Here is a 20,384-nt window from a genome sequence, read left to right as displayed (position 1 = left end):
TTCGAACTCCTGCAAATCCAAAAAATGAATGTTTGAACTGTAGTGTTTTATGGTGATTCCTTCAGAGATGTGTTTGTGAGATGACTGTAAAACACAGTCCCACACAATTTATGTGAACTTCTTCATAGGCTGTGCATTTGTATCCTTCGCATTACATTCCACTCAGAACGTTTACAAGATGGTTGTGTGCTCGAGATAAAAATAACACTGATACCAGTGAGGAGCCGTGCGCTTGCACAGGACTTCTTAGTATAGGAAGTGTGTTATATCCTAAGTATTACATTTATATGTAATCAGCCTCGGTCCTCCTAGCTGCTCAGCCAGAGTGAGAGATGGTAATGGAATGTTGGTGTGACTGTGATGAGTGGAATGCCTGGGTGCCTGTGTGGATGAGTGGTTAGGCAGGCTGCTCCTGGTGGGGCTGGTGTAGGTTTATTTGGCGACAAGCGGACTTGGACCCAAGCGTACTTATGGACAGAACAGACACCAAGAGACTACTAAGAAAATCCAGTAAACAGCAAGACTACAAGAAAATGTAAGCAACTATAAGAAGGAGAATGGAGTAAAAGGCAAGTCAGCCCCACTAGTGTCCATGTCATCGGACGCCCCCAACAACTGTGTTTGTCCAGCCTGAATTTACTGTAAGGATTTGACCACAGGTATGGTCTGTATGCTAGGGTATGAATGGTCTGACTTTTACCCTACCACTTCCTTTTGTATCTACCGTATGGATGCATCGACGACGTAAAGGGATTGTGCCTATACAAAGGCGAGTTAAAGACTAACTCTGTGAATGTATTCACATGTACCACACAGGAGCAGTGTGGTTATGCGAAGTTTGGTGTCTTCATTACGCAAGGAAAGCTGTAATTATATCTGACACGTCAGTCAGCTTGGAAATACTGCTCTGTATAAGGAACAGTGAGTTGGAGGAGTAGTCACTACAGCCTCATCTGGTGTTCCAGCCACAGCGTAACAAGAGATTTCAGAGAGTGGAGGTGTCGTTACAGCCCACCTTGGTAACATTCCATTGGTCTTACAAAAAGGTTTGGTGTGTATGTGGTGTAAGGCACACTTCTGCCACGTGTGGGAGATCAAGCCACATCGTTTTTCATCATCTCTATACATACACAAATCGCTACACATTGTGTTTCCATGTTTTAATTGACTCTGTCTGCCCTGCGTGTGTTTGCTTTGAGGGTAACGCACAGTGTTTTGTGGAACCTGTCCGGTCCCGCCTCGTGAGGTGAGGAACATTTTGATTATTTTACGTGGTATGCTTTTTCCCGGATAAAAGAAAAAATACAACATTCCACAGCTGCTGTGAGTTTTATTTGCGGTGAGCCTATTTTCAGGGATAAGACCTTTGTGTTTTAATGTCCCTGGCAACCCGTTACGATTGGCAGTTAAACCGCTTCTTAGCGGTTTAAAAATGATGGCACGTGCTGTCCTCGGCCTGCACACAGCCTTACCTTCATCTTCAGTCCTGTGGGTTCTCCATGGATTCTTCGGTGACGCTCCTCCGTGTTTCCTGTGTTCTACAGCTGCTGCATGCACTTACATGCCTCATGCCACCCGGCGTGATGCCGAAAACCTGCCGCCATTTTGGGATTGTATGCTCCTGCATACTCAATAGCTTGTGTGGTTCCTGCTTCTTTGCCAACCATGTTTTCAGTTTGCCAATAAAGTTTTTCGTTTAGAAAAAGCCGAAACTGACTGGGAACATCGCTGTGTGTAGATCGGCTGCACATTTAGAATTATGAGGAAACTCTCTTTGTGAGTAAAGTGCATATGAGCATTTTTGTCTCTCTCCCTTTGTGGGGAATATTAATCTTAACTGTTTGTTGTACAGTGAGTCATCTTGGGCAGTGACGATCTGTGGCAGCATCATCTTTGAATGGAAGCTGATTTCATTTGGGATACTTTCTTTAGAGGAACTTTTATTAACTGTTTTTGTTTTTTTGTACATCCTAATGATGACAGTGATGGTATTTTGTTTAGTTTTGTTCCAGATAAGTCTGGGTGTGCTCTGTGCAGTGATAATTCATGTAAGATATCGCCCACAATAGGTCTTGCTGCGGCTGCATTGGTTATAGTTTAATTTACGGCATATGTCAAAGAAAAAGTTGTGTAATACACTTGCTTGTGGTTTGGCAAAATGCCAATTTACAACTCGGGTGAGAGATCGCTCACCGGCGTGGGGCACGGGTCTCTAGTGTTCTACAGTATGTGGAATGGTATTAGCATTAACAAATGTTTCAAATTTCATGATGCCTCAGATTTATGCTGTTTAATGGATGGTTTGTCCATGTGTCTGGTGGGTGGACATGACAGGTTATCCCTTACATGAGGGTGGTTTTGGTCTTGGTGGGCGGTTTTCCACCTCTATGCGTTGTGGTGACATTACAAATGTGGTTTTGGTCTGCACGTTTGGTTTGATGTGTTGGTAAGTCGCTTTGCGCTGCACGTCTTGTCTGTTTGTATGTGTGTGAGTCGCCCTGCACGTCACATGTTGTCCTGTGTAAGTCGCCCCGCGCTTCAGATGTTGTCGTGTGTAAGTCGCCCTGCTCCTCATTGTGTGTACCCTCTATGTGGTCCATTTTGTGGTACACGTGTGTTTTTGGTGTTGGTTCCCCCCTGTTGTCTGTTTCTGGCCTCGGGTGTTAGTCGTGGGGTGTGTGCACCATTTACTACATTATTTTCCAATGTTTTTTGGGGGGAATGATGGGGTTATTGCTAGTTTGAAATTTAATATTGGTTGACAATTTTTATTCCTTCCCAAAAGTATGCGGTGATAGTTTGCTTCTCCGCGTTTTAACATAGTTTGTGATTTGATAATTTATTTCACGTTTTGAAATGACCTAATAATTTTCATGAGGGAGGATGGGGGATATTGATGCACATTTTTAATATGTCGTATTTTGCCCATCTTTTCTTGATCCGTATTGTTCACTGTCTGGTGATGTTTTGCTTTTATTTGCATCTTTGAGTTATGAACATTATCTCTTTCTTGTGTATAGTTTTCTTCTTTACAATTGTGTTTTTTTGTTTTCGATTTTAAAAGGAAAGGGATAATGTTATATCCTAAGTATTACATTTACATGTAACCAGCCTCGGTCCTCATAGCTGCTCAGCCAGAGTGAGAGATGGTATTGGAATGTTGGTGTGACTTTGATGTGTGGGATGCCTGGGTGCCTGTGTGGATGAGTGGTGACAGGTGGAGATGGGCTGAGCAGCTAGGCAGGCTGCTCCTGGTCGGGCTGGTGTAGGAGATGTAGGAGCTGGTACATGGCTGAACTGAGATTGATACCACCCTGAACTGGAACCAATAAAGAAGACTTTGAATAATACTACAAGGCTACCAGTGTCTCAATGCACAGGTTACAACAAAGTCCATGGCATTGACAACTAATCTGCGTTTCCCCAGTGGTCTAATGGAGAAGGCACTGGCCTCCTTTGCATGGAATTGTGGGTTTAAGTCTCATCTGGGGTGGCTATTGAAAACAGGTTTTTTTGTCAAGTATCCTATTTTTGTTTGAATCTTCAGTCTCCAGTCTCATGCAGCGTGATGGATCCGATCTTCAGTCTCATGCACAGCAGCGTGATGGATTCGTTAACCGATTCCAGTAAATTCTACTAACTCAAACTTTAATCACCACAGCAGTGGTGCTTTGCACCAGACCATGAAAATATTTATTTTGGATGACATATAATTAATTAAACCGTCCATGCAGAATTCGTGACTATGCCCCGCACAGCTACACATAGCACAAGTGGCCCGATGGAGACAACAGTAGCTTTCATCTAAACCAGGGATTGGAAGTTCGGGACCCATTTGGGGGTGAAAGAAATATGTTTTTGTGGTAGCGTATCCAAATTTGCTGGGGTCTTCCCTCTTAAGCACATTAGGGCTGATACATGATGGATGAACCGGTTCATGTAAACGCTGACGTGTCAAACTTTAATCAGCACCGCATGGGTGTTTTTGAAGATTGTATATACATATTTTAAACGTAACTAAAAGCGATGAATGGGTAGTACATGTCGTTTGTGGAGGAAGGAAATTTAGCTTAATGGTTTCAAGAGTTGCAAAGCAGGCCTGTGGCCTAATGGCTATGGTTCTGGCCTCCTAAGCCAGGGGAGTTACAGGTTCAAGTCCCATTTGTGGTGGGGAAAAAGGTAATGCTTTTTTTCATTTTTTTCAGGGTCTTCTCCCAACATTAGTCCGTCGTCCACGATGGGCGCCGAGTTCCTGTCATAAAGAGTAACTATATTATGCTCCCAACTAATTAAAAGGCCTTAGACCGGAGTGTCAAAGAGAGGAAGCAATAAAGGGTTGGGCATTAAGTTACGACAACAAATTAGCAGCGTTAATGTGTATGATACCCAGCGGGAATCTTCTTAAGCAGCACTCATTGTATCTATTTACAAGTTTGGAGGCCTGACATCTCTCGCTATTCAATGTGGGAAGGAATCAAAACATTGACATTTCAAAGCCGCTGTTGTATAATATCTGGTATCCCCTTTGGATCGTGTATCCCCTTCTCTTCGGCTGCCTTCGGAGAATGAACTCAGCTGGTGTTGTGTAATATCTGGTATCCCCACGGTATCGTGCATCCCCTGCACTTCGGAACGTTTCGGAAACGAAACCCAGCCCGGGCAGGTTCAGACAGAAGCAGCGGCTCACTGCTGGGGCTGGGTTAGGGGATACACGATTCAACGGGATGCCAAACTCGGCTCAGGCGATAAATCACCTGAAACTTTTGTACGAAGAAGACAGACAGAAATAAATAGAGTGAATCGTAATTGAAATAGCAATTAAGTGAATAAACATTGTGAAAGCAAAGAAACTATTGCTGAAGCATATTGAATCGTAACGAAATAACATGAGGGGAAGAGAATATAAACAACAGGGGGTTCAAATAAGGAAAAAATAATATCACAACGAGCGAAAGATTAAAGGGTAAAGGTAAAAAAAAAGGCAATGAAAAAATCGAATCTGTCTCATACTTTTGTGAAAGTTAGACCATATTGGCGATGTAAATGACAATGTCTTTTACTTATTTTGTAGGGCGAGCCTGGGCATCGCATGCGCCACTCTGTGGTATTTTTTTTTTTTTCTTTTTCTTTTTGAAAACCTTTATTAACCGCAGTTGCGTCAACTTACAATGTACGATCACTAACCAGAGTGTCGAATCAGCGAGACAAAGACACACATGTCCAGATGGTGAGACACAGCCATTCAGCCGGCAACCCGGAGGTCCGGCGGCGGTAAACAGTTGAACATTTGCATAGGAATCAGGTGCGTACATTGTGTGAAAGTGGGTCTATGGTGCTTTTCTGTGTTTTGTCGTGGCGCATCTGAAGCGCATTACCTGCAATAGAGGATGGCGCTGTGTTCCAGCCCACATTGCGGCGCCGTCGATTAACACCCAGGCCCGTAGGGGGATTCGCGCATGGCACCGGGTTTACCCCCAAATGCCAAGGTCTCCGGGCAACGGAGCCCTGGTGTCCTACTCATGGTGTAGGCTGGAGCGCGACGAGGAGGTTGCAGTATAGCTCACAACGACATACATGTCAGCGTGTATATCCGGCGAGCCCAGTGTGCAGCTTCGCAGTTCAGCTCTATACGCGCGATACGTGGCGCGCTATCGTCCCCCCAGCGGTGTGCTCCCCAAGCCGCCGAGTGCCTGTGTAAGCCTGGTATGCAACGCTGTGCGTTTCGAGTGGATCATTCCGTGTTTTCCGGGCATAACCGCCTCCTGCACTTAGTGCGCGCCATTGCTGCCTCATCAGTGTTACACAGGGCACGCTAGGTAGGGCAGCGCCTCGGGGGCGCCGGATAACACTTCCAGCAATTGTTTTCTGTGGTTGGATAGGGATTCGGTCAGGGAGCGTAACCAACAACCAAACTGCTCCCCGTGTGTGTAGTGCGATTGGAGGGATCAGGACTAGGGTCATAAACTCGGGTGAGGTCCAGGGTAAGGGGGGAGGGGGGAGGAGGAGATCATTCTGCTTTAGAGTAGGAGGAGACAGCAGCTGCCAAGTGGGGCACAGCTGGGCCACATGAGAGGTGCGCTGAGCAGCAGGCCGGGGGGGAGGAGGGGGGGGGATAGGAGGCTGTCAAAAGGGCCAAGAGCCCGCTGCGTCTGCGTCCGCATTCTTATTTTTCCCCCTCGTACGAGTGAGGTGTTCCTCTGTGTCTAGGAGGGAGCTCCTGAGTAGGGCGGAGTGGTCATATCTTCCCGTTTGAGCCCGTGTCCGGGTACCGCGCGCGCCGCCTCAGACTGCGGCGGCAGCAAGCCCCGCGCGCGCGCCATAGTCGCACCGCAAGCGATGCCTGGCAGCAGTCTTCTGTAGGGCAAAAGTGAGAGGCGCTAGGGGGCAAGCAGAGGGGGCCGGGAGCCAACTCTGTCATGGTCTCAGGGATGTCGCCATCCAGCTAGCAAGGCAGCGATGCCCTCCAAAGACTCAGGTTATCCCTCGGTCCCGGCAGGCCACCTGAAAGGCTGCGAGGAGGTCATCCCAAAGCTGGGCGATGGGGAACTTCCGGAGCCCTGCAGTTTCCTCACGGAGAAGCACCGCACTCTCCGCCTGCGCCCAGTTAACGAAGGAGGCCCTCCAATGTCTGATGTGCGGGGGGACCGCTGCCTTCCAATGTTTGGTGAGCAAGCGTTTGGCCGTTATGAGACCCATGTCCCAAAAGCGTGCCTGCGCTTTATTTGCTTTTGTGCGCTTATATAAGCCTAATATGCATGCATCCCACGTGCGTGGTAGTCGTCCATCAGCACCGCGCTCAATTAGTGACAGCACGCCGTTCCAGTATGCCTGTATACCAGGCCATAGCATATGTAAGAGGTCCGCTCCCGGTAGCGAGCACCGCTGGCAAAGTGCGTCCGCCCGCAAGAAATATCTGTTAATCTTTTCAGGTGTGAGATACGCACGCTGCAGGATGTAGTATTGTATAAGTTTAAAGCGGGGGTTGCGTGGAATGTTGGTCGGGCTGGCCAGTATCATCGCCCATTCCTTGTCTGTCCAGTCTCTGCCCCTGTCCGCCGCCCAGCGCTCCCTCAGTGCCAAAGTGGATGGTTGCGAGTGTGCCTGTAGCGCCTGTGCTAGCCAATGTATGACATGCGCGCCATTGCCCATAACGTGCAGATATTGGATGAAGGTATGCGTCGGAGGTTCCACCGCCATGTCGCCCCAGGAAGCCGTGAGCGTATGCATGAGGGAGGCATGCAGGAGGAACTGCCCCGCCGGGAGCGCCGTATCTTCAGCCAGGGCGGCGAACGTAAGCAAGTCGCCATCTACATACAGATCGCTTAGCGTGTCCACTCCTGCCTGTTCCCATCCAGCCAAGTGGGCCTCCGTGAGCGGTCCCGTCGGGCCGGGCATGCCCAAGAGTGGCAAACCCGGGGCGTACGGTTTAGTCGCGCGCGTGAGGCGAAGGCACCGCTGCCAGGTAGACCTGGTAGGGGCAGGGCGTGCGGGTTATCGGGTGGAACAGTGTATTAATTTGTGTTCGCGTCCAGGCAGCCGCATGCGAGGCAGTGTCCTCTAGCTGCTTGCCGCACAGCCATCCCGCCACCCATTGCATCTGCGCCGCGAGGTAGTACAGCTCCATATTAGGGACTGCCAAGCCCCCGGAATCCGTGGGCATGTATAGTTTGGCCAACGCTACGCGCGGTCTCCCTTTGTTCCAGATGAGGCCGCGCAGCAGCACCTCCAGGTCGCGGAACAGCTTGGCGGGAACATACAAAGGCAGGTTTGCAAAATAATACAGTAGACGGGGCAGCACTATCATTTTGGTCAGTGCCACCCGGCTAGGCACATTAAGGGGTAGGGTGTTCCAGTAGCCAACTTGTGCTCAAACAGATGCGATCGCTCTAAGGAGGTTCCCGTCCAAAACATCTGCTGAGGTTCTGTAGATTCTAATCCCCAAGTAGCGGAAGGTGGTGGGATGCCACTGCAACCTGTCCCCTCCCAGCCGGACGTCGCATTCAGGCGTCGTTGGGCCAAAGGGATAGTCTCCCGACTTGGCCCAGTTAACCCTCAGGCCTGACATCTCCTCAAAGGTGCGGAAGACGTCGGTGAGGGAGGCGGGGATGGCAGTTATGTCCCTGACGTACAGCAGCAGGTCGTCTGCATATAGAGATACCGCGTGCAGGCCATCCGCCAATGGAATTCCCCATTCCAGTCCGTGCGCCCTGAGAGTCGCAGCCAGGGGTTCCATGGCCAGCGAGAACAGCAGCGGCGACAGCGGGCAGCCCTGGCGGGTGCCTCTGCGGACCCGGATGGCATCAGAGAGGAGGCGGCCCGTACGGACCCGGACAGTCGGTCTGCCATAAAGTAGGTCAATCATGGCATTGTATCCCCCCCCCAGCCGGTATTTCTCTGCAACCGCCCTCAGGTACGGCCATTCGACGGAGTCGAAGGCTTTCTCCAAGTCCAGTATCAGACATCCCGCCCTTGGCCACTGTTGCATGGCGTATTCCTGTACCCGAAAGAGGCGGCGGATGTTGTAGGAAGTGTGGCGTGTGGGGACAAATCCATTTTGGTCCCGGTGCACCAGAACGGGTACATGAGGGGCCAGCCTCCTGGCTAACGCAGAGGCTAGGATTTTATAGTCTGTGTTTAGCAGGGCCAACGGACGGTAAGAGCCCACTCGCGTGCTGTCCTTGCCCGGTTTAAGAATAGAGACCAATGTGGCCTCATTTAACGTTGGGGGCAAAGCAGCTCCCTCCGCCGCCGCTGCGTACATTCGCAGTAACTCCGGGACGAGGATGTCCGAGCCAGCCTTGTAAAATTCAGCCGGTAGCCCGTCCGGGCCCGGGGTTTTGCCATTGGATAGCTGAAAGATGGCCTCTCTGAACTCGTCTGCCTCCAGCGGGGCGCCAAGCTCGTCTTGCTGCGCAATAGTCAATTGCGGTATTGGCAGGGGGGAGAGATAGTCGGCTATATCAGAGTAAGGGACTGATAGGCGAGAGCGATACAATGCGTCATAGTGGGTAGTGAAAGCGTCATGAATGCCAATTTGCGTGTACATTAGTTCCCTCCCCTCTCCCTGTACAGCCGTCACCGGGGTGGAGCGGGCGTCCCGCGAGATCAGCCACGCCAAAAGTTTGCCCGGTCTGTCGCCGAGATGATGCGTTCTCGCCGAGTGCGCAGCGTAGTTGACATTCCGAAGTCGCTCCAAAAGGCGCGCGTGCTCCGTGTGAGCCTCATGTAGTGGGCCCCCGTCCCCATCCACAGCCCCCCCCTCTCGTGCAAGCAAGTCCGATTCCAGCCTAGTTAGGTCTCTCTCCAGCTGGTGTCTCACTTGCCCCTGGGCATGTAGGCAGTGTCCTCGGATCACTACCTTGAAGGCGTCCCACTCCACCCTTGGATCAGTTGCCGTACCGGCGTTGTCCTCAAAATATTGCGCGGCGCGCTCGAGCAGGGCATCACGGAAAGCCGCGTCCAGTAACAGCGCTGGCTGTAGGCGCCATGTAGGTACAGGGGGGTGTGGGTGGGCCCAGGCTATGGACATGAAGTGTGGGTTGTGGTCCGAGTGCGTGCGGCCCATGTACTGTGTGTCTGTCACATGGGGCAGGAGGTCAGCGGACGCCATGAATCGGTCTAGGCAGACATGCAGGTCGTGGGCGCCAGAGTAATAGGAGTATGTCCGCGTCCCCGGATTGCGCTGCCGCCAAACATCATGTAAATCCCATTGTGTGGCCCATTCCAACAGCGCTTTCGTGGCTCCCCTGGTGGAGGCATTAGCTGGGGGCGGGGAGGAACGATCCAATGTGATGTCTAAAGTGCAGTTATAGTCACCCCCTATGATCCATGAAGTTGCATGCCAAGTCACCATGGTCGCTGATAGCCATGCCAGGAAGCCGCCCTGATCAACATTTGGGGAGTAGAGGGATATCAATGTAATAAACTGGCCATCCAGCCTGCCCTGCGCAGCTGTATATCTGCCCTCACGATCCACTACAGTGTCAATGGCTTCCCACGGGGTCCCCGGACGGACCCATATCAGTGTTCCGCGAGCGAATGAGGAGTATTCCGTAGCATACAGTTGCCCTCGCCATCTACGATGGAGTGCCCGCACCTCAGTTCCGCTCAAATGGGTTTCTTGGAGCAGCGCTATGTTGACTTTATGCCGCTTAGATATAGATATGATAACGCCTAGCCGGTGTGTGCATCCCCCTGACATTCCAGGTGCATATTTGTATATTAGCCATAGCGGTCGTGTGCGTGCGCATCTCCCCCATTCCCCCAGGGCGCGGCCCCCATCCCAAGGGTCCCCCAGGTCCAGCAGCCCACTCCCATCGTGCAGCTAAGTTGAGTAATGTGTGCGCAGTGTCTTGATCTCCAGCAGGGTAGGGGGAGAGGGAAGAAAGGGAACATAGAAAGCCTTAACATGGCAACAACAAAGTCCAGAATACCAAAAGGTCGGCTGCACAACGGGTCGCCGTCCAAACACTCGAGTGAGCTTATGAACTATACAGTCTTAGGGGGTTCGTGTGGTTTATCTCTTAACAGTAACCAAAACAGTGCAGTCCTGGAAGCGCCCTACATTCTTCCCGGGTGGGGTGTGCATGTCGCTGCTGGCCGGCGGGCGTCTGGTGTCTGTTGTTCAAGGCCGTAGCAGCTGTACGCCCAGTTGTCAGTCCAGTGTGGGCAGGGGTGCCAGGGGGGGGCATGGGCATGTCCCCCTCTGAATGGTATCTGTGGCAGCAAGCCGGTGATGAAGCACCGAGAGGCACATTTGCATGTCTGTAAAGTGGGTGTGTTTTCTAGGTCGAGCCTGGGCATCGCATGCGCTACTCTGTGGCATGATGTACTGAAGCATGGAATAGAAGCCCCGTACACTCTCCTCCCATATTTGCCATTGTCTTGTGTCATTGTCCTTCGTAAATGCTGGCTTCTGATTCGTTAATAGGCTTGTAAGTTTCTCCTTCGTACTGCCTTGTCTTCATTTGTAACCTCCCATGAGGACTGGCCCTTTTACCTCAGTTGTTACACGGTACGTCTTTTTTAGTCTGTAAGCACTATTTTCTTTATTGAGTTTCTTCTACTGCAGGCACAACATGCTTTACTGCAACATTCAGCGTGCCATGCGTGCTTCCACTTTCCGAGCAGCCAGGGATAACGCTGGCCACTTCTTTGAATAGGTCTCGCATTTACAAGAGTTTGAACTATAAGCATTGTAAATGACCATGGGCCATATGTAGGTAGCATCACATTTACCAATTCATAAATACCGAATTTTACCGATTGGGTATTTATGAATCGGTAAATGTGATGTAGGTAATAATTCGGTAAATTTTACCGAATCGGAAAAATTCGGTAATTATGAATCGGTATTTACCGATTCGGTAATGAGGCATACCTTCCCATTGATTCCTATGGGCCTGGAGGCCCATAGGAATCAATGGGAAGGTATGCCTCATTACCGATTCGGTCATGGGGAGAGCATATTCAAGGGTGGCAGGGTGTCACATTGACACCCTGTTGCACCCCTGAATCTTGCATGTGTGCACATGTGGCGCACATACATGCCCTAAGGGCATGTATGTCTGCCACATGGTACTCTTAAATCAGCAAAATATTACTTTTTGCAAGGTATTCGTTATTTATCACCAACCTGTATTTGGTGGTAAATAAGGAATTCTTAATACTAATTTTTACTCTTTAGAGTGCTCCCTACATATGATTTCAGGATTCGGTATTTACCGAATCGGTATTTTACCGATTCGGTAATTTACCGAATCCTGAAATATGCCTCCTACATCTCAAATAGCTAAATACCGACCGGTATTTAGCTACCTACATGAGGCCCCATGTCTTTTATGTATGTGTTAATTAGCAAAACAGATAAATCAAAGTCATTGTCATTTACAATGCCAATAGCTTAAACTCTGGCAAATGCGACACCGATTGCATTGCAAATGCTTGTCATACATGGCTCCTGGTGCACACTGGTGGCACACATTCTGATGTTCGTTTCTCACATTGCTGGTTTTCGTACGCAGATACTGGTGCACGCTCTTGTCTCAGGCAACACAGCACACATTCTGGGACTAGTTTCCTTACTGCCTTTGTTCGTACAGGGATCCTGGTGCATGCTGGTGGCTCACGGCATACATTCTGGTGCCAGCTCCTTATGTGGCAGGTTTTTGTACAGGAATTCTGGTTCACGCTCATGTCACTCACTGCACAACACACTCTAATGCTGGTTTTCCACATAGCAGGGCAGGTTTTCCAACACAAATCCTGGTCCGCGCTTGTGTCGCATGCTGCACAGCACACTCTAATGCTACTTTTCCACATGTCTGGTTTGTATGCACAGATTCTGGTGCACGCTCATGTATCATGCTGAACAGTACACACTAATGCTGGTTTTCCACAGCGGTATTTTTCATGCACTTATCCTGGTGCACGCTAGTGTCTCACGTAGCACTGCACACATTTTGATGCTGGTTTTCATACACGGATCCTGGTGCATCCTTGTGTCTCACGCATCACAGCACATTCTAATGCTGGTTTCTCACATGGCTGGCTTTCGTGCACAGATCCTGGTGCACGCTCTTGTCTCACGTTGATCAGCACACACTAATGCTGGTTTTTCACAGGGCTGGTTTTAATGCACGGGTCTTGCTGAACGCTCATGCCTCGTGCTGCTCGTGCTGCACAGCAAACTCTAATGCTAGTTTCCCACATGGCTGTTTTTCGCACACGGATACTGGTGCACGCTCATGCCTCACGCTGCACAGCAAACTCTAATGCTGGTTTTACACACAGATGGTTTTCGTGCACGGACCCTGGTGCACGCTCATGCCTCACGCTGCACAGCACACTCTAATGCAGGTTTCCCACAAGGCTGGTTTTCGCATACAGATCCTGGTGCACTCTCATGCCTCACGCACTAAAGCACACACTAATGATAGTTTTCATATATGGACCCTGGTGCACGCTCGTGTGGTTTTCCATAATACTGTTTTTAAGGCACAGGTCCTTGTGCACACTTGTGTCTCACGCTGCACAGCACACTTTAATGCTGGATTCCCACATGGCTGGTTTTCACTCACAGAACCTGGTGCACGCTTATGCCTCATGCTGCACAGCACAATCTAATCTAAAGGTTTTCAAATGAGTTTCTCCTACTGCAGGCAGAACAGGCTTTCCTGCAACATTCAGCGCGCCATTCGTGCTTTCACTTTCCAAGCAGCCCGGGACAATGGCGGCTGCTTCTTTGCAAGGAAATAGGTCTCGTATTTACAAGAGTTTGAGCTATTAGCATTGTAAATCACAATGTTTTTTATTTATGTGTTAATTACAAAACAGATAAATAAAAGGCATTGTCATTTACAATGCCGATAGCTTAAACTCTCGCAAATGCGAGTCCTATTGCATTGCTAAAGCTTGTTTTTGTTTGCAGTGGAGTGATCTGTTAGAAATCGAGAGTTAAAGCTATTGGCGCTGTAAATGTAAATATTTATGTGTTATAGAGTAGAGTCGGTGTATGTGGTGTGTAGTGGAATTATGTGGCTACCATCCAGATAATGTGAGCATTTAATAAGCAGAAGTGCAGTTAGGATAGATGGGTTGGTGGAATGATAGCTATTTGTATGAATGCTTGAATGGATGGATGGCTGTACATGCATGGATGTCTGGGTGACCAGTTGAAAAGATGGTAGGTGATGCATGGGTAGGAAAGTTACAGATGGTTGGTATGGAAAAAAAAAGATGGACACATGGGGAAAATATTTATAAAAAGGAAAGTTTTGTACTTTATTGGACCTTTGGTTAAGACTGGAAGATTTATCAGGCTACATGGTGGCCCAGATCTCAATAAACATAAAATCCCATTTACAATTCAGAAGTTGGTGGTGGTTTTGTGCCCTTACCCCGAAACTAGGCTTCATTGTCAGCTGCTTGGATGCCTGCCTAATCTGCAGTCTTCCAACACAGTATTACACTTGGACACTGGTTTAACCCATTTAAATCTTAAATGCTGTGTTCCATCAAACCTTACAAGAGACAGTTACTAATTATGACTGATGAAGAAAAAGTCTGATGACTGGTCCCATTTATAGCACTTGCATGTGGTGTTCTGCACGTTGCAAGGACACGTTGACTATGCCCTGTTGATGAACACAATTATGCCACTCTGTGGCATTGAGACTGCCAAATATAGGCCTATTTGTAAACTCTCTGGTGCATGACATGCACACAAAGAGCATGTTACATGTTTCCAGAGCCTTGCAACTTGGCAAGGGCCAGGAAGGGATGGCATGACTGGTACAGCAGGGGCAGCATTACCGTCTTTTTGTTCTGAGGACTGCAACATTTCCGAGTGAGCCTTCACAGCAGCAGCTTCCCAGTATCTCTGTTGCTTACTTGATTGGAAGACCAAACAGAAGATATCATATTCTGGGGCCGTATTACAGATGACTGCGCCAGCGCTAATTGTCACTGGTGGTAATGGCATTACAGAGGATCAGTCTGTAATGCGCCGTGATGTTGGTGAAGACTTTGAACTCTGTGTTTATAAGCGTTTGCGTCTGTGTGCATATTGTATTAGCGCAAAGACGCAAATGCACATAAGCACAGACATGATCTGGCGCACAGCTACAATTAGCGCTGGCGCACTCATCTGCAGTTCGGCCCCAGAATGTTTAATATACTGCTTTAGTTGATGGGTTAGGTGAAAGTCCTTATTCTCTCACCAAACACCTGACCCATACATTCACTGAAGCACTACGAAGTAGAAATAAGGCTGCACTGTGCTCTGAAAACACAATAGTCTAGCCTCACAAATCAGAAGTATAACTATGCCCAAAGCACCCTCCAGAAACATTTTGTATGCCTTGCAAAGTTGCAGATAACAGTTTCAGGTGTTCAGCATGTATTGTATTAAAAAGCACTCCTGCCAAACTTGTGATGCTGTACCTGCCCAGACAGCCCACCACCCTGTCCTACCTGAACAGGTCACTATGCCACAAACGAGAGGGATATTCCGTCCGCGGTATTATAAGTTCGACTGGATATAATGGCATTGTAATATGCGGATGGGATATCCACCACGTCCGTCACGGAGTAACCCCAATGCACCAAACTCTAAAACAGGCCCTGCATCCTTAGCGCTTCTCTTCATGTTGCTTATCCAGGCATCACAAAAAACCTCTGTCATGTCTGGGACCAATAAAACTTCTGGTGCCGGTGTTGGTTAGCAGTGTTTAGGCAAGAGTACTACACATGAAGAAGTCACTCATGGCAGCCGCTACCTGCACAGAGCCATGCACGGAAACGGTAGCCCTCTTCTGGTATGAAAGCACAGTTTGTGCACTATGGAGACCATCTTAGTTGGGACGGGACCTACGCCCAGCATTTGGACCTTATTCCAATCTAAGATCAGGCACAATGGAAGCACCACACTTTGTTTATTCATAAATGTTCCTCCAAATCTCAACCTCAATTTCCACTGCTTTCACTTTTATTCAAAATGTCAGTGAGAGTATTAACAGTATACAGCTAGATTGGGCAGCATGAAACAGAATGAAGTGATGCAACACAAAATCACATCTAGACAGCAGCATTATTTTTATTCTCCAATTTGCATAACTAGAGCAACGATATTTATTTGTGCTGCGTGCTTGCGCTAGAAGCAGACATACTTTCAAAGAAAAGCTCTTTCATCTAGAAAAGAAAAATATATAAATATACATTTCAGTTAGGGTTAATGTAACAGAAAACACTTTTACATTTTTAGGTAATCTAAAGACCACGGACGTTTGCACTGATACAAATAAAACAATACAGGGCAAATGTGTGCTTCTTTTCTGCAGATTTAGACATGGGGCAAACTGATCCACGCTATTTTGCAGTAATGAATGCATACATTCTGAGAAGTTTTCCAAATGTAGAATATGGGAGTATATTACTTTGTTCTGTAATTTATTGCAAGATTATCTAAAATAGTGCAGGAATAGTTTGTTTTTTCAAAAAAAGGCCTGTGAGAGGGCAGGTTTGATAAACAGGCGAGGAGGCTGAATATATTTTCCAAAAGGACAGTTTTTATTAGCAATAGTAGAAGTGGTAGGTTGTTCAGGATGTTTTTCTTCCAGCTCCTCTCTGGATTTGGCTGAGCTTGATGGGGATTCAGAGGTTGGTGTTCCCGGCTCCTCCTCTTCAGTATAAAGGTGTTCTCCCCGGAGGCTCATAAGAGAGGGAAAGAGGGAGCCGTCAGTTACTGTTCTATAAGCTCAATTAGTACCAAATACCCGTCACCACACCTTAAAGTGCTTTTACAGACTAGTGCTTCGGGTTGTCTCTCAGTGTGCTGGATTTGAGGGGGGGGGGGGTAAACACTTTCAACAGTGCTCCTAGGAAATCTATCAGTGCCATAACTGGAGTGCAGCAGGAAATTAGGCTCGTTATCTGTCACGCTATTTAAGCAAGTCACACTATTAAATGAAGTGCCACCTGTTCAAGAAAAATCTAAATATACGGGCGTGCAACACACGGTTACTACTGAGGCAGAATCCCCGCTTCGCTATCCGTGCCCTTTCTCGTGCTTGCCACCCGCCTCCCTTGTACCCTCCCCCTGGTCCCTCGAGACGCTACCACTCACCGGCTCTCCAGCATCCTCCGGCGGACACCACCACTCTTCACACCACCGTTCGTCTGGTTCCGCGTCTCCTTCTTCCAGGGCGTCCTCGTGTTCGTCTTCTTTCTAAGGCTTTCCTTCTCCCGATTCCGTTCCTGCTGCTCCCTTGCCACCGGTCCAAGACACCTCCTGTTTGATTTCCCCTCTTTTAATTGGGCGGCTGACAGAACTTCCGGGGTTGTGCCCGCCTACTTCCGGGGTCACGTCGACGTCTCGCTGTGGAGAGACAGGATAGGGGAATGGATTTTGTAGTCCTCCATGGTCCTTCATACTCCGAACGTTGAAAAGAGTACGGGCTCTACGGGGATGATCCTCCCATGGCGTTACACAGGTGAGCCCCTCGTGCATTTTCTCACAAGGCCATTTATGGATTAAGATCAGCTCAGCTTTCTATTACACTTTAAAACGACGTATAACAATACATATATTAAATATGGTTCCACAATGCATCTGTAATATAGATACAGCATCGGCATACAATGGCAAAGCCAATAAGTCTGGCTATTAAGTGGTAAGATGGGAAAAGAAAAGGAGCAGCAGGATCTGGCAGGTAAGAACCGTGGTGTAAAGAAAAGCCAGCCAGACAGGGCCAGGAAAGATAGACGAGATGTCAGTGTGGTGAGAGCAGGTGAATTACTTGGTGAGAGCAGGTGAATTACGTGATAGTCATGGAGCCGCTGTAGTTCACAGATTGGACATCGCAGTTACGGATGAGGAGCAGCAGGTGGCTTGAAATGAGGCTGGATCTTAGACACCAATTCCTGAAGGACAACAACAGAGCATGCAGGTGGAGCCAAAGAAATGCGGTTCACATCTATCCACTGATATTCTCTGTCATTTACCCTTTCTCTCCCAGAACAATGATAGATGTGGTTGATAATTGTAGGGCTGCACTTCTAAAATATTCCAGATGTTCCATGCCACAGCGAGTGCTGCAAAGACACAAGACATAGCATTAGTGAAAGACTCAAATTATTGTGTCACTCTCCATACACACATTCCCTCTCTGCACACCACAAAATATCCCTCTCTGTTCATCAGTTCACAGTCCCCCTACCTTGCTCTGCGTAAACTGTAGAAGCATTACAGACTCCCATTGTCCTGCTGCTTCCAGTGTCCGCTTTACACTGTATGAAGTACGGGACATTCCAGAATCCACTTTAGATTGTGTGTCTTGAGGTAAACTTTCACAACACAAGCAGAGTTTGTACAACATAAGCATTCCTATGAATGCCTCACTGGAGAGGTCAGCAGATGAAAATTAAAGTGATTATAAATCCCATTGCTGGACAAGCTTCACCACCCAAGTACAAGCTCAGACGTTTGCGCACTTATGAAACGTAGAATGGGATTCATCTTTGAGGGCAAAGAAAGCATCACTCGGAGGCAGCTGCATAGGATGTTTAAACCTCTTTATCTTATTTTTAACCTTCAAAAATGATCATTCTGGTGCTTTTGCATTATTTTCCTCAAAATTCACATGCAATTACCCAAAGAAGGAAAATTAACTCAGTGCTACGGCACCTATTAATGCACCACACACTTGCACAAAATGTAACAGCAAAAGCCAACAACCTTTCCAAAGACTTAAAACTAATAAGGAATGTGTTTTCTCATGAGCACTAATCTGAATGTTATCATTACTGTGGAACAGAAATCGCACTGGTGAATATCGGGACCGTCTTGTGTGATTCAGCTAACCAAGGCTCCCTAAGCATGTTGATCCTTCTCAACCACTTTGTCTCATCTTCCGATTCTGACTTCAGTCTGTTTTACACTTCAGTGACCTCTCCAGTGCAATGGTCTGAATTCTTATACCCTGAGAGGTCACATGAGTACCAGAGCTTCTCTCCTATACCTCACTTTAATAATTACCTGAAGCCTCCATGGGCCTCCTAAGAAACCACAACCTTCCCTCCCACTCCTAAGATGATAGCAGGTAGATTTACCTGTGGGTCAAAGAAAACAATCCACCAATGTGACCGACGACCTCAAAGCAACAGAGATGTGGATGAGTCACAGCAGCCTGAAGCTCACTGGATTAGCAACAGAAATCGGTAGGAAGGATTTGTATGATCTATCTCCATCCAAAGGATGCCTGCTCTCACTCGTGCTCTCAATCCGCCGACGCTGACCTTCAGGGACCATTTTCATTGGGGGAACACGACTGGTAGGTGTAGCAGTGTGCGACCAATTGGGTTTAACTTTATATTCAGGCTCCCTTGAGCCGGTGGAGTCGACGGACTCTGGTTACGCACCTGCGCGCTACGAGAGGTACTAGACCTGATAACGATTTTAGCAGCTTACACAGCAACCCCACACTCATTTTCCTACTCCCTGCTGACGAGAGGCAACTACCTCGAAACACGTGTCCAGGGATGGCACACGCCACGCATACTTGCATTCACACTCGAGCATAGGTGTATCCGCCGACGCTGACCTTCAGGGACCATTTTCATTGGGGGAACACGACTGGTAGGTGTAGCAGTGTGCGACCAATTGGGTTTAACTTTATATTCAGGCTCCCTTGAGCCGGTGGAGTCGACGGACTCTGGTTACGCACCTGCGCGCTACGAGAGGTACTAGACCTGATAACGATTTTAGCAGCTTACACAGCAACCCCACACTCATTTTCCTACTCCCTGCTGACGAGAGGCAACTACCTCGAAACACGTGTCCAGGGATGGCACACGCCACGCATACTTGCATTCACACTCGAGCATAGGTGTATCCGCCGACGCTGACCTTCAGGGACCATTTTCATTGGGGGAACACGACTGGTAGGTGTAGCAGTGTGCGACCAATTGGGTTTAACTTTATATTCAGGCTCCCTTGAGCCGGTGGAGTCGACGGACTCTGGTTACGCACCTGCGCGCTACGAGAGGTACTAGACCTGATAACGATTTTAGCAGCTTACACAGCAACCCCACACTCATTTTCCTACTCCCTGCTGACGAGAGGCAACTACCTCGAAACACGTGTCCAGGGATGGCACACGCCACGCATACTTGCATTCACACTCGAGCATAGGTGTATCCGCCGACGCTGACCTTCAGGGACCATTTTCATTGGGGGAACACGACTGGTAGGTGTAGCAGTGTGCGACCAATTGGGTTTAACTTTATATTCAGGCTCCCTTGAGCCGGTGGAGTCGACGGACTCTGGTTACGCACCTGCGCGCTACGAGAGGTACTAGACCTGATAACGATTTTAGCAGCTTACACAGCAACCCCACACTCATTTTCCTACTCCCTGCTGACGAGAGGCAACTACCTCGAAACACGTGTCCAGGGATGGCACACGCCACGCATACTTGCATTCACACTCGAGCATAGGTGTATCCGCCGACGCTGACCTTCAGGGACCATTTTCATTGGGAGAACACGACTGGTAGGTATAGCAGTGTGCGACCAATTGGGTTTAACTTTATATTCAGGCTCCCTTGAGCCGGTGGAGTCGACGGACTCTGGTTACGCACCTGCGCGCTACGAGAGGTACTAGACCTGATAACGATTTTAGCAGCTTACACAGCAACCCCACACTCATTTTCCTACTCCCTGCTGACGAGAGGCAACTACCTCGAAACACGTGTCCAGGGATGGCACACGCCACGCATACTTGCATTCACACTCGAGCATAGGTGTATCCGCCGACGCTGACCTTCAGGGACCATTTTCATTGGGGGAACACGACTGGTAGGTGTAGCAGTGTGCGACCAATTGGG

This window comes from Triturus cristatus, chromosome 9 (genome assembly GCF_964204655.1).
Source record: "Triturus cristatus chromosome 9, aTriCri1.1, whole genome shotgun sequence".
NCBI lineage: Eukaryota > Metazoa > Chordata > Amphibia > Caudata > Salamandridae > Triturus > Triturus cristatus.
The sequence above is the reverse complement of the archived record's forward strand: the minus strand, read 5'-3'. Positions refer to the sequence as shown.